Below are 11,507 nucleotides of genomic sequence, written 5' to 3' on the forward strand. Positions count from 1 at the left end.
TAGCTTCTTCTACCTCGTGTTTCTCCATAATATTTTACTAATGGGATTGACTTATTTCGCAATACTTGCTCTTTCTTGTCGAGAATCTCTACTAGTTCTTCTTCGTATGACAAGTCTTCCTTCAATTGCACTGGTTGATCATGTAAAACATGGGAAGGATTTGGTACATATTTCCTCAATACTGATACGTGGAAGACATCATGTATCCTCGATAGCTCTACAAGTAATGCTAGTTTATAAGTTGTTGGCCCGACCCATTCCACTATTTCATAGGGTTCTATATATCTTGGGCTTAGCTTACCCTTCCTATAAATTCTGAGTATTCCTTCCAACCTCAAACTTCAGCTTTCCTTTTCGCCTATCTGCGTAGCTTTTCTATCCCTCTCGAGCTATCTTCAGATTTTCTTTGATCAATTTAACATTGTCTGAGGTCATCTGCACGAACTCTGGCTCTATTAATTTTTTTTCTGCCACTTCATTCCAACAAATGGGAGTTTTACATGGTCTTCCGTACAGTGCCTCGTACGGAGCCATCCCAATACTGGCATGATAACTATTATTATAAGCGAACTCTATTAATGAAAAATGCATATCCCAACTACCTTTAAACTGCAATACACATGCCTTTAACATGTCCTCCAACAACTGAATCATTTGCTTTGATTGTCCATTCATCTGTAGATGAAATGTCGTACTAAAATGTAACTTAGTACCAAGAGCCTTCTGTAAACTGGACTAGAATTTTGAAGTGAACCTTGGATCCCTATCAGACACTATAGACACGGGAGCTCCATATTGGCTTACTATTCTCTCAACATATAGCTTGGCTATCCTATCAAATGTAAAAGTAGCCTTAACTAGTAAGAACTTAGCTGTCTTTGTGAGTCTATCCACGGTAACTCATATGCCATCATAGCCACTAGGTGTTCTGGGCAATCTAAATAATGTGATATGCTCCCATTTTCACTCCGACACTGGAAGTAGATTAAGTAATCCAGTAGGCCTTCGATGCTTAGGTTTAACCTGCTGACATATTAAACATATGTCCACAAACTCCGCTATATCCCATTTCATCCCAAGCCAACAATAACACTTCTTCAGGATCCTATACATCTTAGTACTACCTAGATGCATGACATAGGCCAAACTATGGGCCTTTTCTAAAATAGTGTTCTTCAAATTCATAATATTAAGCATACACAACCTGCCTTCTTTAAGTAAGGCTCCATCTGATCTCAACTCATAATCCAGCCTTTAGTTCTTACTTACTTCTTCGACTAACTTCCTAAGACTAGGATGTCCCAGTTGTTCTCGAAGAATATCATCTACTAGAGTAGATCTAACCTGAAAATGAGCTATCAAAGTTCCTACTTAGCCATCTCTCAATGTGGGATTAACACTCTCCAGCTTCTACGTCAACATTCCTCGAACAGCACTAACAATAGCTTTTATCGATCTTGTCTTTCTGCTTAGTGCATCAGCTACTAGCTTTTTCTGGGTGGTAATCAATAGTACAATCGTAGTCTTTAATTAGCTCTAGCCATCTCCCCTGTCTCATATTTAACTCTTTTTGATAAAAAATGTACTTTAAACTCTTAAGATAAGTAAATATATGGCATCGCTCACTAGATAGTTAATGCCTTCATATCTTTAGGGCCAACACTACAACTGCCAGTTTTAGATCATGGGTAGGATAATTACACTCGTGCTTCTTTAGTTGTGTGAAGCATAGGCAATTACCTTCTCTTCTTTCATTAATACACATCCTAACCCTTATCTAGAAGCATCACAGAAAAAATCTTAAACTCCTTGCCCGATACTAGAAGGGTTAAGATTGGTGCAGACACCGATCTTTGCTTCAGCTCCTGAAAACTCTCTTCACACTTCTCAGTCCATTCAAACTTCACGTCCTCTATGGTCAAACTTATCAATGGAAGGGCTATTTTTTAAGAGCCTTCCATAAACCTTCTATAGTAGCCTGCTAGACCAAGAAAACTACGTACCTTTGTGATTGAGGTAGGTTGCTCCCACCTCACTATAACTTCTATTTTCTGAGGGTCCACGCTTACTCCCGCAGCTGACACTACATGTCCTAAAAGTACTTACTAAACTTTGCATACAATTTCTTTTCTTGAGTTTCTGTAGTACAATTCTCATGCGCTCCATATGTTTTTCATTGTCTACTGAGTAAACCATGATATCGTCAATGAAAATGATCACGAATTGATTTAAGTGATAACAGGTAGAAATGCACGTTATTACAACGTAAATAAGTAAAACAATGAGGGAATGCAACGGTAAAAATATATAAAATCATGTCCAAAAGCGATAAACTGAGAATATTGTGATTGCATGTGCCCATCGCATAAAAGCAGCTAATTTACTTATTTTATGCTGGAAAAATGCGTTGGCATACGTAACATTGCGATCCAAGGAATTCGGCGTCCGCGCGCATTGAAAGATTACGGCCGCAAAGTCATGTGATCGTATGCGCTCGCGAGAAGTTGCTCAAGAAGGTGGTCGCATAAAGACGGCGCATCAAGGTGAAAGCTTAATAAATCATGATGGGACGGAAAGCTGATGACGGTCGAATCCGAATTTAGTTGACAAGCCGTTAACGACACACTGTAGCAAGTACATTCAAATTTTCTGTGAATATTAATCGGCGCATCAGACAGAAGATTTAATGACCTCCCATCATTGCAATCATTAGAGAGAAAAGCTTCTTCACCTTAAGCTCTATAAATATCGAAGGCCACCATTGATAAAGAAGTTCGCCATATAGAAGAAAGATCATATAATATAGTTAGTCGTTAGTCTGTTCATAGATTTTTATATACTTAGAAGACGGAAACGAGCAAAGAGAAGAAGACGCCGAGAGGTCATTCTCAGACAGCTCGAAAGACTGCCTGGGAGCACTACAAAAAGAGAGAGGGTCAACACTTAAGGAAGCAAAGACATTCATTTGAGCAGAGTTGGAAAGAAAAGACAGTGTAAAAGGCCACGGGAAGCAAGACATTGCTACCGAGCTTGTTATCCCTGCATTCTATTGTTATTTTGTGTTCTTCATTTACTCCATAGACAATGGAAATCTTAATTCAACTTGTGCTCAATCTCTCTATATCTCGCATGAGTAGGTAAATTTTCGAATGGGTTGAGAAGTATTTAGCTAGCATGACCTGAGATCTTCACTTTATGCGATCATCTTGTCTTATGTATGCGTCATTCATCCTTTAGAGATGCTCGGGAGGGTGGTCTAAGGATAAAATCTAGGCTTGGGAAAGTAAGATTAGAATCTAGGCTGGGGAGAGTCAGATTAGAACCACATAAACAAGAGATAGAAACTTAAGAATAAGTTCTGTTTGCTATTAACACATCACATGCACCCTAGAGATAGGATATGATAGTATGTGGTTACCTTGTGTATGTGTGCATCATTCATCATCACATAGACAAGAATAGAGGCTTAGACATAAGTCCTATCGACATTATCGTATACATCGCATGCATCGTAGAAATAGGAATTATGGAATTTGCATTAAGAGATGACTTGCTGTTGTGTGTGTGTAACATGATCACATAAATTGAACGCAATCTTAGGAAGTGTTAGCCAAATCCCTTCTCAATCCGTTCACCGTATACTCATTGTAACTCTCGATTTCATCAACTCTTTTCTCGCATCCGTCACATAGGATTTATATTTAAACTAAATACCAACCAACTTAATTGTTTTTGCCACCGCAAAGGAATCAAAATTTACCGTCGCATAGTAACTCAGTAGTCCCTGTGTTCGACCCTGGACTTACTAGGAAACCTAGTGATATTTATACTTAGGTTTTACTAGGAAAACTTGCATGTGCAACGCATAAATCATCATCGCAATTATACACCATTATTGCATCACATTTACAATGCATCACTAATTAAGAATGAAATATTCTATTCATTACATCCATAAACACTGTCAGGGAATTCGTCAAACCAAATGGCATGACTAAGAACTCAAAATGCCCATACCTCATTCTAAAAGCAGTCTTGAGAACATCAACTTCTCTAACCTTCAGGTCTATCTTGGAGAATATTGTAACTCCCCTCAGCTAATCAAATAAGTAATCGATGCGGGATAATAGATACTTATTCCATATTGTCACATTGTTCAACTGCCTATAATTAATGCACAACCTAAGAGTGACATCCTTCTTTTTTACAAATAGAACCGACACTCCTCACAGTGACACAATGGGCCTAATATAGCCCTTATCCACTAGTTCCTGTAGCTGAACTTTCAACTCTTTTAACTCAGCTGATGTCATCCTGTATGTGGCATGTGACATACGAGTTGTACCTGGAATTAGGTCAATGGTAAACTCTACTTCTCCATCAGTTGGTAAGACAGACAATTTAAATGGTAATTTGATTTAATTTGCTGAAATCATACAATTTATTTATATTAGTAACCTATACATTAACCTATTTGACAAAAACCAATCAAATTTAGCAAAATAATCTAATGTACCCTAAGTGACATTTATTTTGCAATGATGTTTCAATGAGACAGGACAAAAGTCATCGTCGGGTGATCAGGTGCTCTTTCACTGAAATAAGACTATCTCAACCAATAGACAGAACAACTTCTTGTTACTATAACTGTCAGCCACCATTGTTTGGTTTAGAAATTGGTAAACTCATTTAACATTATCTTGTAAGTGTAGACCCTCATTTTAGATTTTAGAGTTTTTTCGAGATGAGCCAACCATAAGGAAAAATCAATTGGGGAAAAAACTAAAGTAACCTTATCCATTTCTGGAGTTTGAGGTAAAGAATCATGCAAATTCTATTCATAGAGGGATAATGAGCAAAGGTGCCTCGAGGCCGGGCATGAAACTTTACTACAAACTAATGAGAGAGACCGTGGGATATGTTGACACACGTCCCACTCCCACTTACTATAAACACTATCTCCATCCACCTTGATATTAACCTATATAAATACCATTAGTAGGGGGACACAAGCAAAGGTGTTTCGAGGCCAAGTATAGATCTCACGGTGTGAATTTTTAGGGAGAAACATGAAAAGGTAAAATGAAGTATCATATACCCATTTTTCTCCCACTGAGTGTTTACCTAGGGTTATTTAACTTAAGAAAATCTGGCTACTAATTTTTAACTAATGGTTTGTTTAAATTTGCCTAAAAGTAACATTTACTTTGGATGGTTAAACAACTTTGATCGATGTTTATTAAACACTTTAATAATCTTCAATTAACCATTGCATGCTTGTAACAAATCTATCTAATTCACCCTTCCAAATAAGTTCCCAAGTAAGGGTATTACGTTTCTGTCAACTTAAATACCATAGTCTAGACAGAACTAACCTTAAACAAAAGGTCCCTTATAGATACATTTGTTACAAATTTAATCTTTTAATTAAAAATCAATTTAATCATTTTAAATTGATTAAAATATTAAACTTAATTTCTAATCTTATTAGAAAAATAATCTTAGGTCTATGTGAATTATATTTTAAAACTATTTTAAAAAATGATTTTAACCTAAAGTTTGCATGCAATTCTGAATTATTGATTTCAATTTCTAATTTTATTCGATTAATTTTTACAAAATAAATGAAATAAATTAAAATCATACAATTGTATTCATTGACACACTTAGTAAATTATAACAATTATAAATTATCTAAGGTAGTATCATGCTTCATGCAATTCCATTTCATTACTAACTATATATAACACTTATATATTAAAGTAATGAAATAAATAATAACATCCATCCATCCATACATTCAACTATAAATTATAACACTTATATATAAATGATGCATGACTATGTTAATAATGCATGCAAACATATAGTATAACACTTATATTATATGATGCATGAGCATGCTATAAAAATTAAATCATGCAATTATATATATATTATAACATTTATAATATAAGTAATGATGGATGAATAATATATAACCTAAGGTGGGATTTTTACTATATGACATACATTATGACATATATAAAATTAAAAATAAATCATACATCAATTGCATAATTTAAAACTGGATCAAGATTGAACTTCAAAATTATTAATTAAATTAATATAATACTTATATTAATTTGATTAATAAAAAATAGTTATCTATGACAAAATTAATGGTCAATCAGTTCAAAACAAGTGAAACGAGTCTTGAACCACAAGAATCGGACCGCCTAGCACCCGAATTGGCCAAGAATCGCTCGAACCAACCAAACCAGACATGAACTAGCCGAGTTGCAAATTGAATCGCGCGTGAACCAATTTGTTCTTTCCGTCTTGCAGCATTGCAAAGCTGTGACTTAGCGTTGCAATGCTACGGATAGAACAATTTGTTCATCTAATCGTAGTGTTGCAACCTTAGGGCACAACGTTGCAATGCTACTGTACAAAATGTACTGTACAGTTGCAATCTTCTTTGAAACTCCTCCGATTTTGGCTTCATCTTCTCCAGAATTTGATCGAAATTGCCACGAACGACTCACTAAACATCAAATACAGACTCTATAACAATAATTATGCCCAAAATATGGGCCTTTACAAATCAAGTTAGTAAAAAAATAAAGACTATAAAGACAGGAGACCAATCCCATAAACATCCAAAATTGTAAACAATTATTCCATACATTCACCAATATACCAAATGCTAAAATCCCACCATAAACTGTAAAATTAACTCTGAAAATTTGGAAAAATTTGGGCTAAAAACTCTGCTCTGATACCAATCGAAGGAATTGATGAAGGTTTGCAGCGGAAGCAGGGATTGGTCCCAAAAACCCCAAGTTTTACAAAACATAAATTTTACATAAACATTACGCATGTAATTTAAATTACAACACGATAATTATGGATAAAAAAAAGGGATAAGAAGATACTAACCCTTGAAGATCTAATCTTCTCATATGATTCCTCCTCTCCAAAAAGTCACAAACTCAAAACTCTAATTTGGCCACCATCTCGAAAGCTTCCTTTATATTCTCTAGGATGAGAATCCAAGGAGTCGTGGGCTTTTGGTGTTTTGGAAAAGAGGGAAATTGAGAGGAAGAGAAGGAGAAAAAAAATTGAGAACTTTTCTTAGGGAATTTTCTTTTTGGAGATTAGTCTTCACAGAATTCTCTGTAAAACTCCAAAGGAGGAAGATGATTACAACCCCTTTCTGCACACCTTACTTCCACGTACGTTGTAGTGAGAAAAAGGGAGGGACTTACAATTCCCCCAAAATAAATTTTCAAAATTTAAAATAAATAAAAGAAAAAATTGTTATAATAAAAAATTTATAAATTTATATGATAACCACTTTGTCATGTAATATATATTAAACTATATGTTATATCAAATATAACATGTAACCTATAACTTAATATTGTATCAAATACAATATAATCTATAGTTTTCATTCTCTCATAATGCACGCTATTTAATATAAATTCCATTTATACTAAATTTAATTATATGAAGCCAACAATAATTAATATTTGGATCATATTAAAATATTTATTTTCTCTCAAATAAATTTTATATTAAAATTTATCAAATACATTATAGCAATTATATCATATATAATTAAATTAAATTAATTATATCATATATAATTAATTCCCTCAATTAATTTGAACAATTCAAATTAATTTAAAATTACTTCTCATTTAATCCTTTTTTAGCTACAGAAGGGACTTCGTTGGGCACTCCATTAAAGACCGAAAATTTCACTCTTTACACTATAGATATATTTATGTGTCCATTGGATATAAGCAGTCAATAGTGCGATGACCCTTCACAAATTGCTCGTAAGTACAATTGAGCCAAAATTACCATGTTGCCCCTAATTACATATAACTCCTTAAGTACCACTAATCTCTCTAATGAATAATAAGTCACAGTCCAACTATGACCAAACCTTCTCAGGCCAAGAGAGTGTAGCGCCACATTGTTCAAGCCCCAGAATTAGCCCTTAAGGGAGTAATTTATCTACTTACCCAATCGTTATGGAAGGAGTGAATTTCGTCTTGTGTAGTTGTATTCCCAGCTCCCCAATCAGACGAATTCCCAAAATGGTAGGTTTATTGAGTCAGTTATCTGGCCACTCCCGCCTATACAAATCAAATGACTCATAGACAGGAGTTCACAACTTACTCAGGATTCAAGTAATGTCACCTATAGTCATCTTGGTGAAATGTAAGTCTCAATTATGAACGATGTTATATAATGAGACTAGTCATTTTGTGGTCCGGTCTTATACAAAATTCTTTGTATAGAATACCCTCACTCACATGTCTACACATGAATGATTAGGATCGGATTATTTGTAGCACTTTACAACAATTGTACCATCTACAAAGTGGGTCGTATTAGTAGTGTCATAAGGATAAGGTATTCAGCCTTATCCATCTACTACAAATCATTTGGGTTATCACTTAAACATGTATGTAGAAACTTACAGGTGAATCATAATTGAGACATGATTCACCTATAAGTTTCTACATACATGTTTAAGTTACAGATGATAACCTTGGATGTTAGTTTAATGGTTTGTGGGTATAATGCTATTAAATGTTAAATAAAACATCTCATATTTTATTAAATAAATAAAAATTTTATACAATACAATTATAAACTACAGGACCCTACAAGATTTACGGTATCAACCTCAATATTACCTCCCTAAGGAGTACTTCCCTGTTGTTTGGAAGCTTCAACAACACTGAGTCTATCCCCACAATTTCACATTCTTGGTTATTTCCTATGTAAACCGAGTTTTCTTCTATTAATTTGTATTCAACAAACCATTTTCTTTTAGAGGCCATGTAATAGGTACACCCTGAGTCTAAAACCCAGTCTTCCATATCCTCAGTTTCAAATTCCATGGCCTTTTTATTTGTAGCAACAAACACCTTAGTGAATTCATAGGCTCCCTCCCTAATAGGATTAGCATTTCTCCCATGTTCCCTTTGTCTTCTTGGATCATCTCTTCTAAAATCTTTATTTCTGTAGTGATCTTATTTTCCATATGGATTGTATATTCTATTTTCTTCTCTTCTAAACGATGTACCTCTCTTTGGATAATTTCATTTGAAATGTCCTTTATGACAAATATAGCATTCCAAGGCTGATCTATCTTTGTTGTCTCCATCCCTTGTTGAAGTGGCCTATTTTTGAATTATTCTCGACTTTAGAGATGAGAGATTAAGATCCCCCAACATTTTTATTTTCTGTTTTTAATTCCAGCTTTTTGCATTCACACTATCTCTTCCATATTTCATTGCAGTTCTTACTCCTTTGTAGGTGTTTTGAATTGAATTAATGAGGATAGTAGCTTCACTTTCAGCCCTTACTTTTTCTCTAATTTGGTTAAATCCATTTGTGAGTTCCTTGAATTCACCAAGATTCTTATCAAGAGTCTTGGATGGATTCATTTTAAAAGAAAAGAGTCTCTCTGTTAGGCAAATCTTTCTTATCATAAAATACCTTTAATTTCTCCCCTATGCCAAAAGCTATATCTTTTTCTATGATTTGTCTCACTACATTGTCGGTTATATTCAAAATCAGAGTTCCATGTGCTATTTCTTCCATACTCTAGTTTTCTTCAGGACTGATTGAGTCTTGAAGCATTTTTGGATCATCAAGAGCTCTTAAAGCTTTCTGTACACTCAACAAAGTTGTAGTTCTTTTTGCCCAGAGAGTTAAGTCCCCACTCCCATTGAATCTGTCATTTTTATACTTGGTTGCGGTGGCCATTCTTGGATCTTGCATCTTTCTTGCTCTGATACCAGTTTGTAAAAGAAAATAAAAGCTAAAGATATTCTTCCTAGTGTGGTTACGTGTCAAGCATGCCCTCAAACATGTGTTAATTGCATTCCAGCTTCATTCTAAGTTTACTTTCATCCTATTCACGAAGTGAAGAACTAAAGCTAAGCTAATCTCTTTCTTTTCTCTCAGCATCTTTCATGCAAGGTTCAAGATGATGGGAAAAATTCATCAAGAATCGATCGAAATTAAGAGAAGAAAGGTAATTAGCAAGAAGAAAAGGAAATATTTGAAGGATTATAGTGGTTTGGCATGTAGCCTGAAGGAAATCAGAAATGAGATTTCCATGAGAAGTGGAACAAGACTATTTCAAATTACAATCATGAATCAACAAATCATTCACAGTCGACTTCAAACAAACGGTTATGTGATTCATATAGAAATTACAGCATGTAAAAAACAAAGGAACAGAGAGTAAAACTCTACGCACATATAAGAAAACTTCTCCACGCTCTGTTGCACGACTCTAATCGAACAACAGCAACCACAAGCGCTCGATCTACACGACCACAACACAGCACGAACACCGCACGAAAACTTCACGTTCTCCTCAACGATCTCCTCGTTCACGAACTCTTCAGCAACATGAACGGCCTCCAGAAAACCTCGACGGTGTTGAGTTGAGTCTGACACCACCAATAAGGTGACCTTGGTATTCTTGGTATGAGAATCTAGAGGGTGGGCTCTGTTCGGACTTGGTATGAGGCAGACGAATGGAGGAAACAACAATCGTGTACATGACTGGGGAAGTGGGAGATGGTTGAGACCTATCGTATAGGTCGATGCCTAATCGTTTAGATTAAGCTATGTGATCGTCTAGCAAAAGCTATGCGATCATTTAGCTCTATCGTTTAGCTCTGTCTGTCGTCTACAGACTCTACACGATTGTTTACCTTGAGCCAGCGATCGTCTAGCAAAGCTATGCAATCGTTTAGTAAATACTGCACGATCGTTTAGCTCTACTTGCACGATCGTTTAGCTCACTCAACCGTCGTTTAGTAAATCTGTATTTACTTAACGACCACCGTGAGTTTCTATACGCTGAGAGAAAACTCAAAAATCCTTTTCAAATGTTTGTAAAACCTCTTTTCAAAATAGGAAACCACTTTCCTTTTAAACTCACGGTTACCATGATTCAATAACCACCTACTACTTTGGTTATTTAAAAGAAAAAGAATTAATTATCTAATAATTAATATTATTATAAATATAAATGGTAACCAACTTATCATACTATATTTATAACCTATAGTTTTAATATTTCATCTCATGAAACAAATAAACCATAGTTCTTTTTCTATTCCATGGTACTTAATGTAAGTCTCATTTACATCAATCCTCTATTAGATGTATCTTATACATCATACCGATTATATCATATATAATAAAACTCTTTAGTCACAGGATCCACCATCCGTTAACTGTCAGGCACTCCAGTAAAGACCGACAACTGAACTCTCCTTACTACAGATATATTATGTGTCCATATTAACCAATCAGCAGTACGACAACCCTTTACAGATCGCTTGTAAGTATAGCTGGGCCAATAACCGTTTTGCCCCTGTAGTTACATCTGTCTCCTTAAGTACCACTGATCCCTCTAATGAACATAAGTCATAGTTCTACTATTACTGAGTCTTCTCTTCCAAAGAGAAGCTGTG

The sequence above is a fragment of the Benincasa hispida genome, chromosome 9, assembly GCF_009727055.1.
Source record: "Benincasa hispida cultivar B227 chromosome 9, ASM972705v1, whole genome shotgun sequence".
NCBI classification, from domain to species: Eukaryota; Viridiplantae; Streptophyta; class Magnoliopsida; order Cucurbitales; family Cucurbitaceae; genus Benincasa; species Benincasa hispida.